Raw genomic sequence first — 23,182 nt, 5'->3', positions numbered from 1 at the left:
TTTCCATCCAGCTCAATGTGGCACTAATCATCATTGTGCTGTTAAGCACATAGTAAATGATCATTGAATGCTGTCTCAAGAGGAACACACATGAGCAAGAAGAGACAAAAATAAAGCACTTTCAAATAAACACAATCCAAAACAAAGATTAGACTAGGCTATGTGACTTTATGGATTTCTCTTGTTGTACAGAGAAGTATGTACAGCTTGATTTATACTTGATAGATGTTTTTCTAGTTTATTTTGTACAGTAGAACATTATTATCAGATCTCTGACGAAATTCCCAGGCACACTCTGGTGTGAATGCCTGCAGTGGAGGCCTCCTTATCACTAGGCCCATTCCTTCTGCGTCTTATCTTTTGCATGTGTCCCCTGTGATTAAGGTTACCATGACGGCTTTCAGTAGCTACTTTACTCTTTCCTTCATTTCAAAGTAGCATGTGTTATCATTTTTCCATGAAACTCTGCACGTGTCATGTAGTCATTCAGTGAGTTTTTTTCTTTATTTTATTTGTTAAGTGGGTAAGCCCACTGAACACAAGTATCCCTTTTCAGAGGTGACATGAGAGCACGTAACAACTTTCTCAGAGTCACAGGGTAGTCAAATGAAACCTGAACATTTCAAGCAATGGACTATAGAAAGCAGTTCATTCTTCTTCTTTTTCTTCTTCTTTCGGCTTTTCCCAGTTAGGGGTCACCACAGTAGATCACCTGTCCGCTCATGATTGGCAGTGGAGTTTTATGGTGTCGAGTTGCCAGCCTGGCACCCAACCTTCCACAGAAGGCACACACACACACACACACACACACACACACACACACACACACACACACACACACACACACACACACACACAGACACACACACACGCATGCACTAACACACAGGAAGCAGTTCATTAACAACTCATAATGTTGTTGGACGATTGCAGCAAAGCAAGCATAAAAGAACAGAGTGCTGCTGCTACATCCCTAAAAATAAAAATAATACAGACCTTAATTATTATTACAAATAATTGTATAATGCCTGTGGAAGTAAATACGATCACATATTTAACTAATTATTTTAACCAAAGATCAGGTAACCAAACATTTAAGTTTTAGTTATTTATCTGAATACGTATGAGTTAACAAAATACTTTTAAAAAGAAAACAGAAAAGGAGTTTGCATGTTCTCTCTGTGTTCACGTGGGTTTTCTCCGGGTACTCCTGTTTCCTCCCACATTCCAAAAACATGCATCTGGAGCATTTCTCCCCGGGCCTCCGCTGAAAACAGGCTCTGTGGAACCTAGTCGGACATTCCCGGTCAACAAATGTTAAACAAATAAAAATAAATATTACCCATATTTCAGAATGGATGTGATCATGTATATATATATATATATATATATATATATATATATATATATATATATATATATATATATATATATATATATATATATATTCATGCAATATATAAATATGTATAGTCTATGTACTCAGGCATACATCACATAAACTATGGAATTTAAATTAATTTTTAAGGAGGCAGCAGTATGCGTAGCACAAGAATTCCACGTCTTATCTTAAGTAAACAAAGGAAGTTAAGAGTGCAAGTCAGACAGCAAAGAAGAAAGCTGTATCTAAAGTGGTTTCTAATTATTTTAACCAAAGATCAGGTAACCATTTAAGTTTTAGTCATTGTTTATCTGAATACGTAGGAGTTAACAAAACATTTTCAAAAAGAAAACAGAAAAGGAACAATGAAGAAAAAACAAATATAATACAAATGAAGACATTTATAGATTTTTGTTGATAGAATATATATTGGGACATAAGTTTATCAATAACACTGCACTTTCATGCAGTCTGATCTGATAAATTGTTAGTTCAAAAATATTAGACTACACTCTTTAATTATTATTAACATCATCATTACGGACTGAATATAAAACCTTTATTTGTTTTATTAACAAAATAAAATGAAACTGGAATTCGCTCCCATCTGACCTTACTCTGAACCCTTCCCTTAATCAGTTAAAAAAAAAAATCTAACCCAGTATTTTAAAACTCACTGGTTATGTCCTTGCTCTAACCCTGACTAAAGCCTAATCTACTTCCATATCCCTGCAATTTTTTCACAGCAACTTACCTTTTACACTAAAAAGTTTGAAAAGAGAAATTGTAACATCTCTGTAGATGCTCTGTATATAGCTGCACCTATAGGTTTGATAAGAGAAACTGTAACATATTTGTATATATTTCTGAATATAAACTGTATTCTTCATAGCCTTGAAATGTGAGACTGTAACTTGTATGTTAATACAATATGTTTATGCATATACTGTAACTTGCTTGTCTTTATCTGTTTGTAAGTTTGGGGCTTTTATCCCCCGGGCCTCCGTTGAAAATGGATATGTATCCAGTTGGACTATCCTGATCAACAAATGTAAAATAAATAAATAATAAAGGAGTATGAGCTAGAACATCAAATAATAGATTTTGCAATGGGCCGAGAAAATATGTAAATACCTTTTTATACTATAAACACATCTTTAGGTTGCTCTGGCATCTGTGACATTATATCAGCATGAACAGATATGCTGCTATAGTATTTTATGACACATAGCGATACTTTCTTGTATGCCCCTGCATCATACACTTTGGCCTTTCAGCTTTCACATTCTTATCTGTGTAGGGAAAGCTTTTCTCCTATGGCTGCAGTGAAAATGCTCTGCTAAGCTGCATTCTGTGTTACTGATTTTATTTTTTCAGCACAAAAGGCATGAACTAGCTGTCATCTGACGTTTTGAAAACCTTTTCAAGATTTAGTATCAAAAGTGTTTTGGGTTGAACCTCTAGAGCCTTATATAGCTTTTTTTAACATCTTCATTAAACCGTCACTTACTTAGGCAAACATATGTTAACAGAAAAGAAAACAAACCGTCAGTTTATATAGGTACATTATACAGCACATATCTTTTTTTTTGTATATATCTTCAGTCCAGCATTACATAAATTGCTGAATTTCTGTCTTACCTTAAACTTCACTCGTTGTCCTTCTCAGCATTATTCTGCATGTATTGTTCCCACAACTCCCGTTTATTTCTAAGTAGTTTGCTCCTCTTTTGTAAAGATCCCTTTTCTAGTTCTTTTATCTCTTTAATAATACTTCAGATACAGTTGGATTAGGCTTTAATTTCCATTTTCTAGTAGTTGCTTTTTCTGGCAGCCAACAGAATTAAACTTACTAAGGTCTTACTATGTCTACACAATTCAGATCCTGTGTCCCAGCCAACCAAATCATGTCCTTAGTTACAGCCATTTTCTCAATCAATATTTCTGACAGAGTAGGATATTTTTAAAACTTGCCAACTCACTACACCCCCACAACATGTGTTCCCTGTTACTTGTTTCCTCCCTATCATACCTAAAACATTTGCTGTCTAAATGAGGAAGAATTCTATGAAGTCTGCTTGGGGTATAAAATACCTATGCAAAGACTTCCACACAAAGATCCTTAACCTTCTGGACTTCGCTGCATACTTGGCAGCCACGCATATGTCCTCCCTTTGTTCTTTCCAGTTGATTCTTGTAGTTATGATTGTAATATTTTATATGCCCTACTAATTATAACTTTTTTAACAGCAGCGTCTGTCCTAGATTTGACTAAACCCTGCACCAGAGCAGGTCTTTCACTTAAGATTCCTCTGTCCCTTTCTGTTTGCCTATACTCTGATATCAATCCCTGGTATAGAATGTAGTCACTAACAGTCTAAACATCTTTTTGGCCTTATCCCACTCTATTAACTTTCCCTGTCAAGTTATTTGCTCCTGATACCGTGGTTCCTTTGCTATGTTTCTTCAGTGAATTCCAGTCCCCTGTTTCCTATTTTTCTATACCCCTACTTGCAGTCATACCTATTGACAAAAATCTCCTTTCACTACTATTGTGTTGGCTTAGTTCTTAGATTACTTTTACTTTCTGCTGCTTTATGAATATAATATTCTACTTGGTTGCTATATTTTCCTTAAGGATTTGTATCCAAAATCCTGCTGTCTCTTTATTTCTTGAACTCTTCTCCCCTGCTTTGTCATCATCCCTTTTTATTTTGAATTTCATAACTGTGTAACTCTGAAATATTCCTTCAAGTCAGGAGATCCTAAAACACCTTGTTCTATTGAAAGGACCAACTTATCACACTAACTCTTTCCCTCTTCCCCTCCCAGATAAATTCATTCAACTCTTTATTAATTATTGTCCATAACATTTCCACCTGTTGATAAAAATATGGCTGACCTGTATTTCAAATTAAAGGGATTAAACACATTTTCACTGCTTGCATCTTACTATCCATGTCAATAAACAGCAACCTATAGTTTCTCATTTTTTGTATTAACTTTTGTTTAGTTTACTCCTACATATCCTTAGCTGCCATAACAAAAGCCTTTTTAACCCATACTGCTAAATACTTCATCTTATCGTGTCTTCATAAATATGGGTATTGCTGAATCAATTTTTGTGCGACTATGTGATTTAAAGTTATAGACTGTGTTTTATCTTCTTTAATTTTATATCCTGAAAATAGTTTAAACTGTCTCAAAATGCTCCACAACAATCAGATAGCATTTTCTCTATTTATTAGATACAAAATAATATTATCTGCAAATAAAGCCAACATTTATTGATTACCATAGCAATTATAACCTTGCATTTCTGAGCCTCTTATTTAATTTAACAATGGCTCTAAATATAAAGCAAATGACAAAAGGGAAAGATGACACCACTGGCTGGTTCCTCTGTTTAAAAAACAACTTATCAGAGAAGAACCCTTCCACTTTAATTCTTGCCTCTGACCCTTCATATATCCCTCTAATTACCATTATTATTGTATCAAAGAATGCAAAATTGTTTCCTCTCCACAAAACCACATTGATCTGTATCTATCAATTTTGGCATCACCTTTGCAATTCTTTTAGCTAGTGTAGACATAAAGACTTTATAGTCATAGTTTAAAATTGAAATGGGTCTGTATGAATCTGGGTCTGATTGGTCTTTATTGTCCTTGGGTTATACAGCGATCACAGCTTTCTTCCAAGATGTTTGTGTTTCTCTTCCTATTATAACACCATTAAAGAAAATCTTCCAGATCTTTATCACTGTCTTCCCTCCTAACTTCTAAATGTCCACAGGAATACCATCTAATCCCAGAGACTTTCCTGAAGATATATTATACATCATCCTTTTTATCTCATCCCCTCCTATATTAACTGTTAGTTGTTGAGCCCTTTCTTCCTCTTACCTTGGCATCATTAAGTCTTCCATAAATATTCCCATTTGTGCTCTTTCTTAATTTCCATATTTCTCAGCTTTATAGAAATTTTCATAAAATTCCTGAAATACCTCTATAGCTTCTACAGTATCTCTGGTTATTTTTCTTGCTATAGGCGTATTCCTGAAATACCTCTATAGCTTCTACAGTATCTCTGGTTATTTTTCTTGCTATAGGCTCCCTAGGTTTGATAACAAAACTTTCTACTTTCTGCTGCCTAAGTTGTCATACTAAAAGTTTTTGTGCATGAGTTATCAGAAATAGTTGCTTGAAAGGAATCTTTCTAAACTAGTGCATATTATCTAGATACTCCTTTATTTTCTCTTTAGCACTCTGCATTTGCGCCTCTTCTTGTTCTTTGAGATTCCACTTTTTATGCAATACTTTAACCTTTTTTCAGTACCTATAAAAAGTACCATCACTTCTTAACCACATTTCTTTCTCTTTTGTTTCTACTCTGTCTTAAACTACATTTAAATGTTATCCTACTCTGTAGAGATATAGTAAACCTCCAGACACTGGACCCAACCCAGTTTGCTTTTGTCAAGGGCAGATCATGCCTATGAAACCTGGTGGACTTCTGTGAGAAGGTAACCAAAGCAATGGATGAGGGGAAAAATGGTTCACACTGCCTACATTGACCTGGCCAAGGCATTTGACACAATACCCCACTCGGGCATTGTTGACAAACTCAAGAGGTTAGGTACAAACCCGTATGTCACCCGGTGGATAGCCAGATGGCGTACAGACAGGACCCAGGACGTTAGAATTGGGGGGTCCACCTCTACAAAGAGGCCACTCACAAGTGGAGTCCCTCAGGGATCAGTCCTTGGACCTCTCCTTTTTGGAATTTACTTCTCTGAAGTCAAAGCCAATGCCTGTGGTCTCTGGCTGACTAAATTTGCAGATGATTGCAAATTAGGAGCTGTCATTGAATCCCACACTTTAACAAATGTTCTCCAGGAGAGGCTGATGCAGACAAACAACTGGTGTTGGAGCCATGGACTAAAACCGAATGCCAAGAAGTCATCCACCCATGGTAACTGTCATATTGACAACACAACCCTTAGAGTTGACCCAGTAGTCCGGCACTTAGGGTCACACATAGATAATAATCTAGCCTTTGACCATCATGTGTCTACAGTGGTGAGGAAATCATTCTCTGTTGCACAACTTATAAACAAAGGTATGGGATCTAAGTCCAAGGAAGTCATTGTTCCACTGTATTCAGCTTTCATCAGACCTATCATTGAGTAAAATGCCCCCTTTGGTATGTACATAACCAGACATATCCAACAGTTGGAACATCCACAGAGGTTCCTCACTAAAATAATAAAGGGCATAAGTAAAATGTCCTATGCAGACTGCCTCAAGTCTGTATCCCTGTATTCTGTCTCTTAGAGTCTTTTGAGGGAAGATCTATGCCTGGTATATGGGGCATTGTCAGACCCCACTCTGATGGACCTTCTGCATATACACAAAACAAACAGCACCAGAATTACCCATTTTAAAGACATAAACCTTGCCTGTAATATAAATAGGACCTGCCGGAGAGAAATGTATGTATCCTAGAGACTATGCCTTGTATGGAACAGGCTCCCTATCCATTTAAAGCAGAGTTCTTCCCTAACCAAATTCAAGTGCAGCTTGGACAATTAGATAGGGAACAGGAAATTTGAACCTGGTTTGACAACTATGTCTTTAATGGACACAAGCAACCTGTAAATGGTTCATCTCCCAGCCCCTTGCTTGCAAATATTTCATCTCACATACCCCTGTTTACACTTACCAAGGATATCAGAACTTGTCAGAGATTTGTGATGCATGGCTATGCTTAAAACGGCCCCTGTGGGCATTAGCCTAATAAAGACCTATGAACCTATTAACCTATAGTTCTATCTTTGGTAATAACAAAGTTTTGTCTAAATTCCATTAGTCAAATGGTAGACAGGTTATTCGCTCTAAAGACCTTAACCTAGTATGTGACATTAATAAAACCTGCTGGAGGGACAGATTTGTCTCCCAGAGGTTACCACAACTTTGGAACAGACTCCCACTTCATGTCAAACAGAGCACCTCTTTGGTCCTCTTCAAACACAGTCTGAATGATTGGATGAGTGACTGTAAATTCACCCCAGGGGTTCCACCTGTATCTCTCTTGGACAGAGGCAATAGATGCTGGTTGTGGAAATAAGAGTAAGAACTTGGCTAGGCTTGTAAGGGCCCTAGGGCCATTAGCCTAGTAATTTCCTATGATCCTATGAACTCTCAAATAATTTCCACTACCTGTTCCTTAAATTCTTCTGTTTTAACAGGTAGGAGGGAAAGTCCAGTGTCTCATTTTTACTTCATTATCCTGCATTTTTATATTTTTTTTTGTTTGAATAATCTGAACTAGTCATTGCATATGTGTCAATGAAATGCAAATGTTTGTGTGAAATATAATTAAATTAAATTCTATCGTAGTTGCTAGTGCTGAATTCACATCTTCCTTACTAAATATTGTCATAAATGTCTTCAGAAATCTACCATCTTTTGTCATATTTGATTTAAAATAATAAGGAGGTTCCCCAGTACCTCCTTATTATTTTAAATCAAGTTCCAGTCTTCACCTCTAAGTAATATCCTCTGCTGAAAGCTGATTATTTCTCCCAAAATTTTCTTAAGCTCCATAACAGCAGATGTTCTGTAGTCCTATCTCACCTTCATTCTTACATGTGGGCTCGGTGCCAATTCTCGGCTCCGACTCAGCCGATTACAAAGCTTAAAGTCTCTCAGTTGGCTCGTGCCAAGGAAGGTATCCCATAGTGCACTAGTACGAATCCCCAGATCTCGTTTGCTGCGTCTATGAGTTCAGAAGTGCTTCTTTCTTGGCCACGGCTAGTTGGATATTTTCATTACTCTTATTGTTCTTATTGATATTTTTGCATATAATACAGCTTAGTTTACATAGTAAGGTCATAGTTATTATAGGCAGTAAATAGTAGTGTGTTTTGCTATTTTTCTGAAGTTTTTGTTGAGAACTTGTTGGCCGTTTCTAGGCCTGTTTTTGTTCTCTGAGTGGTATCCCTTTCTGTGTGCTAGTTTTTGAGATAGTTTTTCTATTAGCGCAGGTCCATGTTTGTGTTAGGATGTTTTCTTTTAGTATTGTATTTCACTAGAATAGTATTCTTGTGTGCAGTGTTGTTTACTATTCTTATTAGCTAGTATTTAGCCTGTTGTTTAAATTTACATTTTGTGGTAGCCTTTCTTCTGACTTAGCTTCTTTCCTGTTTCGACATCTAGGTTAATTTAAGTTACCCTTTTATTCTGGTGTTGTTTCCTCAACAGGGCTAGGCCCATTTAAGTTAGAGGACCTAGTCCTCCATTGTGTTTTCTTGTGTGCAGTGATTCTTGCAGGGCAAGACCCATTTAAGTTAGAGGACCTTGTCCTCTCCTTCTGCTTTTGATACTGTTCTGTTTGCGTGAATCATGTCTAAGGAGCCTAAGGATCATAAACCTTTGGATTTTAAAAAGTGTCTTAAGTGCTCTCAAAAAATGTCAATAACTGACGGGTATAGTAACTTTGTTTACTGTCTCGGCGCCATTCATCTTCAGGAAACATGTTCTTTCTGTCACTCCTTCAGCTTTCGAGTTCTCCAAGAAAGGAAGAGCAAACTGATCCTGAAAGGTCTCCTTAAGCCTTCCTTTGAGGAGGATTTAGCCAACTCTGTATCCTCACACTCCAAGTCTCCTTCTTCAAAGAAAGAGAAGGTTAAGTCGGCCAAGAGACATTCTCCTGCACCGACTATTTTGTCTGGACCTCCTCAAAAAGTTTTAATATTGGGCAAGCCTTCTACCTTTTCGGCTCCACTGCCCTTGGAGCCAGTCGAGGTTATCGATATTGACACTCCAGTGTCGGCCCCAAGTTTTTTGGAGACAACCACTGGGAATTTACCTCGCAGCCGGTTCAAAAAGTTATTGCCGGTCTCCCCAACTTTACGATCTCCTATATTGCAGAGATCTAGGTCGCCTACCTTGTCATCCAGATCTTCCAAGAGCCTTTCTGAAGAGAATGTAGAGAGAGTAGTGCATCGGCTAGGTTGAGCTCGGATCCTACATCCATCTTGGAGCCGATCGTTTTGGAGCCGAGGGCTACTTCTGTTTCCTCGGAACCTGGACTGTCCTTGGAGCCAGAGAGATCTGCATTTGAGATGATGAGGAGTGTGCTGTCTAGGTCATCAGCTCCACACAAGGGTACCGATGCTCTTCCCCCTCAAGCACCGACCTCTGTCTCAGCACCATCTCTCTGTCTTGGCAGCAGAGACCCGCAGCCTCAGGAGCCCCTGTTGAGTGGCCCCCTCGGAAGAAAACTTGCAAGAAGAAGCACATAGACTGCGCTGATGAGTCCATCACCTCTGACCTCGAGGAGTCAGAAGGGTCTCCTCTGATGATATCACCTTTGTAGATATCTTAGAGATCCTGAAACAGAGAGGCAACTGGCCCACTATCACCCCTTCTGATGAGGAGTCAGTGTACCTGAAGACTTTCGGGTCTCAACCTTCAGCCTCTTGAGTGTCTCCACCTTTTGATGAGCTCCTGGACCTAGTTTGTTGAAAGGTATGGGAAACTCCTGATGCCGTGGAACCAGATCCCCAAAAGGCCTAACAAATTTCTTTCAGCCCCCAAAGGGAAGGAATTTTTGACCAAAGGTGTGTCTGTAGATGCCATGGTGGTGGAGGCAGCCACAAAGAAAGAACTAGTGGAGACTTCTATATCTGTCCATCCACCGAACAAGGAGTCTCAAATGATGGATAGATACGGGAAGCATATCTTCTCTTCAGTGGCTTTTAAATTCAGATCGCTGAATTACCTCACTCATTTTACTAGGCTTCAAAGAGATATCCTAATGGAGCTAGGAGATACTCTCCAAGGTACATCAACTGAATGAGTCCCTGAGAAAGTCACTGCTCATAACAAGTCAAAAACCAGTGAATGACAACTACTGAAATCAGTCCACAAGAAATAATCTGCTGTAATGGGTAGTACAATCCAAAGAGAACTTCACAGCACAGTTTTAAAGCTGTTTATTGAAAACATAAAAACTCCGATTAAGCACTTTCATCTAACTTAGTAGACTTCTTCAGAACACAATAAAAAATTCAAACCAAGGTTATATACTCCCCCTAACCAATCAAACACATAATACAATCAAATCAATCAATTGAAAAAAATATTTGTGGAATGCTAATCTCTTAAAGTGCACAGTGCTGTCTTTAAAACTATCACAATTTTAAAATGTATATTTATATAAAAACCTACCTATATCATAAATAAAATTGTGTACAATTACTATATGTTAATAAAATCATGAGCATTCTACCACTCAAATGTATATTAAGTACAGATCAAATGTGCGTATTAACCTTTTAGTTCTAAGATGAGCTTAATGGATATACTGTCATTAATTCCCGGGTGTACTGTTGCATTCAAAAAGATTTGCCATTTGATTTCTCACTGCTCAGTTGTCCACCTTAAACTCCATTTTTAACTTCTCTATAAGGTTGATATCCTATGCAGCAGATGGAGCGAGTAGGGCAGCGGGTTCAGGAGTTTCCCTTAGGAGACACTCCTGGATGCATTTATGTAACTTTGAGGAGCCCTTGAAATCTACTTTTACCAACACCCCCTTTGACGTTTTTTCTTTGTTTGGACCAAAGGTAAAAGATACACTCACCAGGTTTGAGCAGGAAGGGAAAACTCTTTCTGCTGTGGGAGCATGTTTTTCCCTCCCTTCTAGACCATACCTCAAGGGTCAGAGAGGCAGGAAAATGTGGTTCAAGAAATCCCAGAGATTTTTCACAGATGCACAGGGTGATTCCTCCTTCAGAGGCAGAGGAGGAAGAACTAATGGTAGACATTGCCCTAGAAGCAGGGGGGCCCGCAAAACTAATGTGGCCGAGATTCCTTTCGTGGACGTCCCTATCAGCACTCTTGATGTGGGGCCCGACTGCACTTCTCTGGAGCCAGTTGGGGGTCGCTTATCTTTGTATCCAGCAGCTTGGCTCAACATCACCCAAGACAAATAGGTACAAAGAATAATCACCAGAGGATAGTCCATAACCTTCTTTCTCCCACCACGTACTGCCAAGAAAATCCCAGATGTCCCACCCAATCACAGGGATCAAGCAACCATAGAAGTTAAAAAGTTGCTTACAAAGAGAGTTATCCAGAACATCCTCGCAGACCAGATAGGATTCGGAACTTACTCCAGATTCTTTTTAGTGCCGAAATGAACAGGGGACTGGAGGCCCATTTTGGACCTCAGCAAATTAAACGAATCAGTGAAGAAGTCCAAGCTCTGAATGGTAACACTGCAGTCTATACTTCCTCTGTTAGGGAAAGACAATTGGATGTGCTCCATTGACCTCCAAGATGCGTATTATCACATAAAAATGGACAGAGCATCGAGGAGTCATTTACGCTTCTGGCTGGGAGCCAGTCATTACCAATTTCATGCTCTGTCCTTTGGTCTCACCACAGCACCCAGGGTGTTCACCAAATGCATGGCAGTAGTGACAACTCACTTCAGATGTCTTGGATTCCAAGTGTTTCTGTACCTGGATGACTGGCTCCTGGCCGCCACTACCAGGCACCTACTTCTACAAGCAAGGGATTCAACCATCCAGCTCTGCACTCAGCTAGGGATTACAATAAATTGGGAAAAGTCTGCCTTGTCGCCCTCTCAATATGTGACTTTTATAGGTGCAGAAATAGACACAGTCACCATGATGGCTCATCTTCCTGAAGAAACAATATAAAATCTCAGACAACAGATATACAGTCTACTTCCTCAACAAAGAGTAAAAGCCAAGACAATGCTGAAACTTTTAGGGACCATGGCTTCTACCGTAACTCTAGTTCCACTAGGCAGACTACATATGCGAATCCTTCAATGGCTACTTTTTTCCCAGTGGTCTCTTCAACAACTACCTCTGTCTCATCCTATTCTGATAACAGAATCTTGCAAAAAAGACCTTCGTTGGTGGATTCAGCCCAGTCAACTATCGACAGGGACACCTTTCCTTCCTCGCCAAACCATTGCTACTGTGACCACGGATGCCTCCCAAATAGGGTGGGGGTTCATTATCCAGCAGGACTTTCCAAGGCGCTTGGCAAGATCATGAGGCTCACTTGCATATTAATGTCCTAGAGATGAGAGCAGTGCTACTAGCATTGCAAGCACTTCACGTCTTTCTTCCTCTAGGGACAATAGCAATCCAATTGGACAATATGTCAGTGGTATGGTATCTAAACAAACAAGGAGGAACCAGATCCTACCTCCCTATGTTGAGAGGCTCTTTGTGTTTGGCAGTGGGCGATATCTTCCCAACGCTTTCTAGTGGCAAAGCATATCCCGGGGACTACCAGTGTGATAGCTGACAAGCTCAGCAGGGCAATCTTGATGCCTCACAAGTGGTCTCTGAATCAGAAAATCGTGGAACAGATTTTCCACAAATGGGGACAGCCTTGCTGTGATCTGTTTGCCAGTCCAATCAACGCCAAATGCAGCAGCTACTTCTCCCTTATCTCCCCTCTGGGGGAGACACCAAGAGATGCACTTGTTCACAATTGGCGTCCGGGACTTCTTTATGTATTTCCCCCCTTTCCGCTGATATCGAAGGTGATCCAGAAAGCAAAGACCTTGGGAAGCAGAAAGATTCTTATCACTTCTTACTGGCCTCGTCAGATTTTATTTCCCTTTCTCGGGCCTCACCTTCTAGATTATCCATGGACTCTGGACCCAGTTCCAGACCTCTTAACACACATGTCAGGCACCCTTCACCCCTACCTCTACACCCTCAACTTGAGAGCATGACTGCTTCACATCCATCCCTAATCAGGCTTCATGATTTTTCACCTGCAGTTACCCATATCCTCACGTCTTCCCACAAGCCTTCCACAAAAAAATTATATGCTAGCAAATGGAAAAGATTTTCTGTCTGGGCAAAAGAGAAAAAGGTAGATCCTTACACAGCCTCCATTCCCTTGGTGTTGGAATTCCTAACCGAACTTTTTCATCAGGGATCAGCTGCTGCTGCTACAATCAAAGTTCAACTAGCAGTGATCTCTAATTTTAATTTGGGACAACATGAGCCTAATCTTATGGCTCACAGATTGTGTAAAACTTTGATTAAAGGCACTACCTTGCTAAGACCTCCTTTTCAGGAACCTGTATCTCCTTGGGATCTAAATTTCGTTCTGTCCAAACTTAGTTCCCCGCCTTTTGAACCTGCACGTTCCTGTGAACTGAAGTTCCTTTCTTGGAAGACCATTTTTCTAGTAGCTGTTACATCTGCCAGAAGAGTGTCAGAGGTACAAGCACTGTCAGTCAAACCTTTTTTCATAGACATAGTTTTGTTTCGTACAAATCCGTCCTTCATCCCCAAGGTTTGCTCTCAGCCTAATTTGAATCAAATCATTGAATTGCCAGCATTTTTTCCTAATCATTCAAACAGTGTAGAATATAAATTTCATCAACTTAATGTTCACAGACAGTTAAGGTTGTATCTACATAGAACCAAGGAACTTAGAAAATCAGACCAATTGGTCGTATCCTTTTCTGAAACAAAAAAGGTATGCCAGTCTCTAAGATAACTCTATCAAATTGGATTTCAAACTGTATCTCATTTATTTACTCTTCCAATGGCAAGAAACTCCTGTTCCTGATCCTACCCTACCCGATCCTTATCCACATCTGCTGCCTTTCAAGCCAGAGTCCCAATTGACAGTTTTTGTGCAGCAGCAACTTGGGCTACCCCTCATACCTTTATTATTCATTACAAATTGGACTTGGCCTCCAGGGGTAGAGCCTCCTTTGGTTCCATGGTTCTTATGAGTATATTCCCATGAGCCACCCGAGAAAAAGGTGCTAGGGATGCTGTCCCACATGTAAGCATGAAGGCGAGATAGGACTACAGAACATAAAGAAGTTATGTACTCACCATAACGTTCCATGTTTGTAGTCCATCTCGCCCTTCATTCTTACAAACCCACTCACCTACCCCTGTCCATATATCCATGGAGGATCTGGAGACAAGATAGTATTTCTCTTCTGTAGGGTGGAGACTTTTCATCTTTGTTGTTCCTTGTGGAGATTTTTTTCTATCACTTTTATAGACAGCAGCAAACAAGATCTGGGGATTCTTAGTAGTGCACTATGGGATACCTACCTTGCCACGAGCCAACTGAGAGACTTTGAGCTTTATAATCAGTCGAGTCGGAGCTAAGGATCGGCTCTGAACCCACATGTAAGAATGAAGGGCGAGATGGAATACAAACCTGGAACGTTGTGGTGAGTACATAACTTCTTTTTTTTGGTGGAATCTAAAGATATGCTAGCAAAATCCTCCTCCCTTGCCAATAGCCCCTTACTACCACAAATCTACTGTTATTGTTTTTTCCCCTCTTCCATCACTATTGCAGCCCCTCTGCCAATTAGTATAACAGCTCCCCTTTTCCTTTGATATTCTGTTGAATATCCATCCTGAAATCCTTTTGCTATCAAATTCACATACTAATTTATTTCCAAATGTGTCTCTTGCAACATTGCTCTTTGCATTTTTATTTTCTTAATAAAATTCAGTACTCTTTCCTTTTTGTCTATACTTGTAAGGCCACTTACATTCCAAGATATTATGGATAACATAGCCATCATGCTATTATTCCCATCTATTACATGTGACCAACTTTTCTATTTTACACACACACACACACACACACACACACACACACACACACACACACACACACACACACACACACACACACACACACACACACACACACACACACACACACACACACACACACACATACACACAAACACACAGACACACACACACACACACACACACACACACACACACACACACACACACACACACACACACACACACACACACACACACACACACAAATATGCAAAAGCACACACACACACACACATTAATGTTTAGCAGGCTGATGTTTTATACAGTTGTTTCTTCTCCTCTCCATTTGGACCTGTGTCACATTTTAAAAGCATTCCATCCTATATTAATTACAACAAACACATAAAACCATGTACATCTTCAAAAAAATAAAGGTTCCAGATAGGGTTAGCTTCCCCAAATCGACATCTGAACCAACAGGCATTATGTAACCAACAATTAAGGTTACCCATGCTAAAGCACACACTACAGTGTGCATTCCCATGAACACTGATTGCTGTCTTTTTTTTTCTTATCTCTAGTCTCCTCATAGATGCAAAAGACAGCTTGTATGCTTTCAGAAAACATTAATGTTTAGCTCTTAGAAAAGGTGGACTGACTATCTTTAAATAAAACTAAAATGTAAATTACTCTATTAAATGCATTAAAGAATTAAGGCTAATAGGGAAGCTGCTATCTTTAATTTCAAACTTTATTTTTCACTGAACTGCTTGCTTTGTACCTTTAAATTTTGGATTTCTCTCAGCAAAGAGCCTGCAGACAGCTTGTCTCAATGGAAATGTACTTAGCACTGAATCTTTGTCAAGTTCACTCAGGACAGAATGTACAGCTGCTTTGAGCATCAGACTTCTTGACTCCCACAGAACAATTGCTAATGGAAAAAAACAAGCTAATATCTGCAAATGTAAGAAGAGAGAGTAGGGCAGTGCATATGCCAGCATAGCTAGCTGGAATTTTGTAAAGCATTTTATGTCATTTGTATATCAAACTGATTTGTACATATGTTTGTGTTAATAATGTATTTGTAAAGCTGCTTATCTTAAAAATGTATCAACAGTGGGTTCTGCTGGACAGAAAAGAAATATACATTTATATCAGGCTGTACTGTTGCAACTGATGAAATTTATATATGTTAACAGAGGATGCCAGGGAGGGGGTTAAGCTCAACCCAGCTTACCTTAAGGAAAAATAGTTTGAAATTAAATGACTTGGTTTAGGTCATAAAGATTTTATCTCACTGGCCTTGATCCAGCCAGAGATGCAGTGTCGGGTCTTGGATCCTCTGTTATTGTCCTTAGTGGTGAACTAATTTGTACCCTGAAGTGCCAGAGAATGGCTGGTTAGTCTCTGCAGAAAGGATGAAAATATTGGAATTGTTTTGCAGTCTCCATATGCCTTAGCAAAGCTCTAGGTGTGTATTGTAATACATCCTTGCTAGATCGTAGCTAAGCTTCTAGTCAGGGGAGTAGTGTGGGAACCACAGAATCAGGTGACCAGATGTGATGTCATTCTATAGCCAGCACTGAAATTATTTTAGATATTAGTGAGAGATCTGAGAGGACACTCAGCACTCTGTTTTTTTGGGAACCTGACAACAAAGACCACTCACCCACTTCGTCTTGCCTTGCTTTTGTAAGTAACTTAACTAGGGAGTAGTACTTCTTCGGTTAGATAGAAAATATAGTGAGACTAGTTAAATATTGTTTTTCTGTATCTGTCTGAATCTTTACATCTGTGTTGTGTTTATATTTCCTGCGAATCGAAACTCTGGTGTTTATTGTAAATATATTTTCAGGATGTTCAAGTTTTCTATTTTATTATTTATTGTTAAATATGTAAACCTTTCATTGTGTCTGGTCTTTCAGAAAACAGTTTAACCTTTGAGAGAAACTGCATTTTTGGTGGCACTGTGAGCTTCATGCTCCTGAAAGTCTTGACACTTGGCTGATACTATCATTTATATAAGTATTAATTTTACTGAGAGTAATTGGGTACCCTGGTAAGAGCCTTAAAGTTGCTGGCTGGTGGCAGTGACTCTACCTTATAATGTGGGTAGAGGTGGCAGAGGTAGTAAATCTGTGCCAGACTTTACCAGGTGTGTGTGTGTGTGTGTGTGTGTGTGTGTGTGTGTGTGTGTGTGTGTGTGTGTGTGTGTGTGTGTGTGTGTGAAAATCAAATCTCAAAGAGTGTGTGTGCCAGCTACTTTGAACAGGGCCACAGAGCACTGGTTTCTGAAGAGAGAAAGGTGAAGTCTTACTTGCCGTCTGGAGAGGAAAACCCAGACCCAGGTCTGGAGTGTGCTCCCTGTGTGCTGTTAAGGGAAATTGTGCTTGGTGCAGAGAGCTGCATCTGAAAATACTGTGTGTATCCATTTTTATTCCAGGTGAATGTCTGTCGCCACTGGCAGTGGTGAGGATTGAAGGTCCTTGATTTCTGGCCAAGAGGAGGGGTGATACATATTGATGAGCATTGGTGGGATATTAATTGAACTTCTGTAGCTTGCTAACAGTTGTCATTGAAGGTGTGTGTATTCTCAGCAGCCACAAGGTAAACATACAAAATTTCATTTTTCACAACAGTTTTATTTATTTTTGCTAATTTAGTTTAGTCTGGGGAAAGCAGGCAGAGATAACAGCAGAGGATTATGGCAACCTGATAGTGAACCAGTTGGCTAATGTGTGCAAATCCAAAGGACTCTTGCATGCCACCCTAACTAAAGAGGAAATTATTTCAGCCTTAATCACAGCTGCAGCACAGATCAGCAACCAGGAAAGCAACCAGTCTGCCGATGAGGATGTACAGCCCTCAGAAACAGGATACTTCCTTTTCCTCAGAGGATTTAAAAACCTGCCTGGAGTTAAAGAGACTTGAAGTGGAGGCCAAACAGTTGGAATTAGAATTGTCAGAGAGAATGAGAAACTGCAATGTTTGGAGGCCAAAGAAAATGAGAGACTGTGGTGTTTGGAGGTTGAAGAAAATGAGAAGCCGCCCAACATGAGAGGGACATGCTGAGTCTTCGACAGGAACATGGAGGTAATGGGGAAAGGAATAACCAACTACGTGAAGGAAGAAAGGTTGGTACATTTCTTTCACAGTATAAAGAAGTTGATAATTTTGATAGTTTTATTCATATATGTGAAAGAGGTACGTAGACAATATGAAAGACTTGCCTAAACTAAACTACACACATGATATCCCCAAACATCAGTGATACTGCATGAAAGCATATGGGTTCATTCTTGCTTTCTTTTTGTTCCCAAAAGGATTTTGAATTATGTTTATATTTTTAACCTCATAACTGTTCCTTAATCTTAGAAGTTGCCTCAAAACACTTCATATGCACTCAGATGCACAGACATAGGTGCACACACACACACACACACACACACACACACACACACACACACACACAGAATCCTAAACTCAGATGGAAGCATTTTTGTTTGTGTGTGTGTGTGTGTGTGTGTGTGTGTGTGTGTGTGTGTGTGTGTGTGTGTGTGTGTGTGTGTGTCTGTGTGTGTGTTTCTCTGTCTCTGTGTCTATGTGTTGTGTGCTGCATCCTCACAATACATTATATCTTGGTGTATGTGCATACTCAGGAAGCAGCTAAGCAAGATTTCCTGTTATGGCATCTAGGATGGAGCTGCACTAGTAACTTGTTTTTTCCACTATCTCATGAAAAATAACAAAGGCTTGCCAATTATAATAAAACTCACTTAGCTCTTTCTTTTGCTTAAAGGAGATAAAATTGCAAGGTGAAGGCCTATAATGAAGAAGCAATGAGCAAAGAAAGACACTACAGTAACTTACTAGTGTTCTACAATCAGTTAGCCAGAAGGAGAGGATGGTGAATGACACTGTTAGCACAGTGGTAACCAAGGAAGAAGAGCAGTCAAATGATACTGTAGAAAATGTGCAGTTTGTTACTATGTTGTAAGAGCTACTTAAATAAGCTCTTGTTTGGAACAATATTTTGGTAGAACAGTTACCTATGACAAAGGAGTCAACAAAGTATATTGACAGAGTAGGTGGATGGGCTGTACTCTTCACTGTGATATATCTGCAGTTAAACGTCAGTTGATAAATGTGGAGGCCAAAACTGAGCTTCTCAAAATAAGAGTGACTTAGAAGATCATAACAGAAGAAAAAAAACACATACAATTGTTGAGTATTCCTGAAAAAGCTAGCATTAAGCACAGTATACCATTTGTGGGGCTCCTAAGCTGAATGGACTATCCTGTCAGAAGAAAATATGCTTATGGAAAAGAAAATGAGATTAGCTGATTCTGTTCTTTTTCAAGTTTTACTCTGTGATTGTAAATATTACAATGTCTTTGGATGCTCATTAAAATCTTAAGGTAGAAGTGTATAAAGAGAAGCAGCCTGAACAGCAGAGTTGTGCAGAATGAATTTAGTTGATTTTATAGCCCACTACCACATTTACTCAAAATTTATGTCATTATTTAAGAGAGGCTGGCCAGATTTATCTGTCACCAGCAACAGTCTACAGCTAAACCTAGGGCATCCCAAACGTGTTCCCTGGTCATCTGAGAGACATAATATTTCCAGCATGTCCTGTATCTGCTGCAGGGCCTCCCCCTAGAGGGCCATGCCTGGCCTGTACAACACCTATTGGAGGCAGGCAAGTGACAACTTTACCTCAGCTGAAATCTGGTGGAGCAATGGCTTTCCTCCTTGCTCTCCCCAGATTGCCAAGTTCCTTACTCTGGCATGGAAGGTGATCTCAGCAGCTCTGTGAAGGCACCTAATTTCTTCTGTTTGTGTCTACAATGACATCCTGTCAGTCACCACCCAAAGTTTGTATTGTTGATAATAACGAGGACATGGAATGATTGGTAAATTGAGAACTGTGTGCTATAGGACTCAGTTCCTGCTTCACAACCACAGTATACTACAATGTTGCCAGTACTGACAACATTGCACCCGTCCTCTAGTTCACCTCTTGAGCCCCTTGATACTCACTCATAAATTTCCAAGATACTTAATCATGTGCAAACAACATAGGTACATACAAGATGTCCATAAATTCGATACTCTCCAAACCTCAGGTGTACATTGATATTTTGACTGAAAATCATAAAAATTAAGAAAGACGAGATGCATTCTTGACAGACTCCTACATCCACCTTTACTGTACTTGACTTAATGTCAAAAATGTGGACAAAAGTCTCACTAAAATAAAAGGAGCAAATAGCACACAGCAGGGACCTGGATCCCTGTAAACTCATAACTCCACCCACAAGTCATTCCTGAGTTTGCACTCATATACCTTGTTCAAGTCTTCAAAATGCCTGTAAGCAGGTTTGGCAGACTTCTGGAACATTTCCAGTATCTGTGAAAGTACAAAGAGTTTATTCACTGCTGCATGTCCAATATGGAATCTGTAGTGCTATCCTGAATCAGAAACTTTACAACTGGATGGCATCTCCTTTCCAGCACTCTGGCATATGCTTTCTCAGGAGGGATGAGGAGTGTGATTCATCTATTACTGCAAAACACATTCCTGACCCTCTTTCTGATAATGGGGACCGCCACTCCATTTTGCCAATCCAGCGGTGTTGTACCTACCTTCCATGCAAAGAACATAATAAGCATGACATCCCAGCAATATCCAGTGGCTTCATAATTTTTTTCTGCATCTCATCCTCTCCTAAAAACTTGTCATTGTGGAGTTGTATAGTAAATGCAATGACCTCATGTACAGGATTGGACCCAATCTCCCTAGTTGCTACCAGCACTGCCTCCCTTGAGGAGGGCCTGTCTGCCTGGCTCAGGAGTTCCTCAAGGTGTTTCTTCTACCTATCAGCAATGTTCCCTTTTGGTGTCAACATATGTTCATCATACTGATCACTGCTGCATATCTTTGGCTATATGGATTATATCCTGCTAAGGATATAATTGCTGGCCAGCTTCCAAATCTTTGTGGCTCCTTCCACAAGCCCATACTCTCAGGCATCTTGAGCTGAACTGAATAAAAGGCAAATTTGAGCATGGAGCCCTTCAGAGCTTTATTGTCACCGAAGAGTACCTTCCTCTAAGGCTTCCGAGGATCAATGGACAGCTTGACGCTGCTTCTTTGATGGGCAGATAAGTTCCCTTTGAGGGGAAACTTTCATTTTCTAAATAATGTTTGTGTTTTGTCACTTTTCTCTTCAGGAAAGTTATTTTAAAACTAGGAGTTTTGTGTTTTAATGTTCTGTCATGAGATTGTATTGTATTTTTAAATGGGAGGGCTATTTTTTCTAGTCAGTTTAAAAGCTGTGTAAATTAACTGAAAATTTTTTTTTTGTAGAGAAATTGTGTTTATTTTATTTTTCTTGGGGCTAGCAAAGTGTTTTAAAGTGCTTTTTATAGTGTTTTTCCTGCGAAAATAGTGACATTTAAAAAGATATGTAGTTTTTGCAGACATTTACTGCTTGTCTTCCAGGGAAACATATATCTCAACCTGGAATCATCAAAAATCTGCACAATGGCCCATGGAAAAATAGGCACAACTGGCCAAAAATCTGTATGCTGATTAACATAAAACTTGCATGCATAATTATGTAACCCCGCCCACTCCAGTGGAATTGTGGGATACCACATTTTAAATGCAAACTGAATAACAGACAAAATATTAAACATAAAATATAAGCATAACAGTAGTGTTGTATTTATATTAATATTTAAACATTTATCAAACTTTGAACTTGTGCAAAATTAAAATGCAATTCACATTACTGATAATAATGCACACTTTTCGAACAGTTAGCTAAGCTCTACTCATATCTAAAGAATAAGTAAGTTTAGTCTTATTCCCACAAAAGCAGCCCGGTTCCTCACTCCTAAGAATGAATGCTGTAATATTTACCCCTGCAGTGGCATGCAACAAAGTTGGGCAAATGTCTGGTGCACTGGGGAGCTTCCATTTGACATCCATTTGTAGACAGTTCTTGAAGGGCAGCAGATCTCAGCTGGAGATGACCAGCAGTAAACCCTGGGTCTGTAGTACCCCTGGGGGAGTCAAGGAGGATATGTATTCAACATCCACTCTGTGCATCATCATAACATGTACTCACATGCTTACAGATGCCTCAAGATGAGAACGAAAAGTGTAAAGGGTCTGCCACCTAAACTTGGTTATTGTCTGTCATATATACATCATCATATATATATATTTGCAAATTCATAGACACATAATGCCTGTTAACAATAGTAAGGAAGCACCAGACTGCAAAGGTCGAAAAATACCTGAGTTACTATTAGAAGAGCATCAGTATAACAGACTGCTCTTTTTTGCAATCAGTGCAGTGCAGCATACCTTGCTACAGTGAGCTATCTAGGCCTCCTAAACTGAACTAGTGATGAGGCAACTTTGAATAAATAAAAATGATTACTGAACTTCCGATTGTAGGTTTGCAGGGTTGGTGTCAATGCTGGTCAGTCATCCTCTAGAAGGAACTGTACCCATTTATGATTGAAAAGTAGTCTTTACTCGGAGGTTAAGTTCAGTCATCCTATGAGCTGTCCAGTGGTCCATTAATAGAACCTGCTATACTGATTAGTTTTCTTAATCAGATATAGTATTTATTACTATTCCAACGTAATACTTTAGTGAGGAGTTAAGTTCTCTAGGGAAGAATGGAGACTTATGCAAAATATAAAGAAAATAAATATTTACAGTTTGCAAGTACATGTCCAAGTACTGCATTCCCAAAAGACCAGAAAAGTATCATGGTTGGTTCTGACCTCTACCACAGTAATCATTTTTTTTTCTGATCTGTACACCAACCTATCTTCTCTTGTTATATCCCAACATAACTGTCTTTCACTTTGAGTAAATCCTAAACAGTTCATTAAAAGTTACAGCATACGTACTGAAATTATATGAGATGCAGCAAAATAAAAGCTTAATGATACAGCAAATATATATGTGTGGTGGCAGGTACTTTGTTCTCACACTTTTACACTTTTCATTTTTTTTTTGCTTGTAGGCGGGGTACTTGACACCCATGAGACTGATAAAATGCTGCCCACATAATACTAGTTTTTATACCTTTTCTAATAATGCATATATACCTTGCGTATTTGCTGGCATTGTTTTTTTTGTTTCT

This window comes from Protopterus annectens, chromosome 8.part0 (genome assembly GCF_019279795.1).
Source record: "Protopterus annectens isolate FY-2018-M chromosome 8.part0, PAN1.0, whole genome shotgun sequence".
NCBI classification, from domain to species: domain Eukaryota; kingdom Metazoa; phylum Chordata; order Ceratodontiformes; family Protopteridae; genus Protopterus; species Protopterus annectens.
The sequence above is the reverse complement of the archived record's forward strand: the minus strand, read 5'-3'. Positions refer to the sequence as shown.